Below are 662 nucleotides of genomic sequence, written 5' to 3' on the forward strand. Positions count from 1 at the left end.
TGCAGCCCAACAGGCCTGACAAAGCAACTTACTTGGCAAATCACAAAAAAACTGGGTTGTGGCCGTGGACCCAGCTGTCAGCCTCTCCACGTACAGTACTCTTCCGATGGAAGTCGGTCGTTGACCACATTGACCACGCCGCGCCGAGAGCACCAAGGCAGTGGACGACGGCGAGACCTAGGAAGGGGACGACGTGAAGCCGGGGAAGGCGCGGTAGTGGATGCCCATGCGGAGAGGACTACGAGGGTTCACTATTTCGGCTGCGGCGTGAGGCTGCCGTCGCCGCAGAATAACAGGGGGTGTGCGTGAGTAGAGGGATAGCATGGGCCACCGGTGGGAGTAGTAGGGGGCGGTGAGGCCTCCGCGGCTTCACAGCCGGCCACGAGAGGCAGGAGCACGCGGCACGACCGGCGCAGCTTTGGGCGGCTAGAGCAAGAAGACTAGAGGTTGAAGAAGCACTACGGCCATTGGATGGACATCATACAGTCACTGGAGCTAGAATCGTTCATATTGACTAAGTTGACAAAGCCCTCCATCCTCGTCAACTTAGTAGGCCCACAAGTCAGCCTCCCACCATGGTGGGTCCCAGCTAGCAGGGGGGTATTCATTTTTCTGTGCGTAATAAGGAGGCACTTCCGATGGGTCCAAGCTGACAGCGGGGG

Source organism: Triticum dicoccoides, chromosome 5A, assembly GCF_002162155.2.
Source record: "Triticum dicoccoides isolate Atlit2015 ecotype Zavitan chromosome 5A, WEW_v2.0, whole genome shotgun sequence".
Lineage (NCBI taxonomy): Eukaryota > Viridiplantae > Streptophyta > Magnoliopsida > Poales > Poaceae > Triticum > Triticum dicoccoides.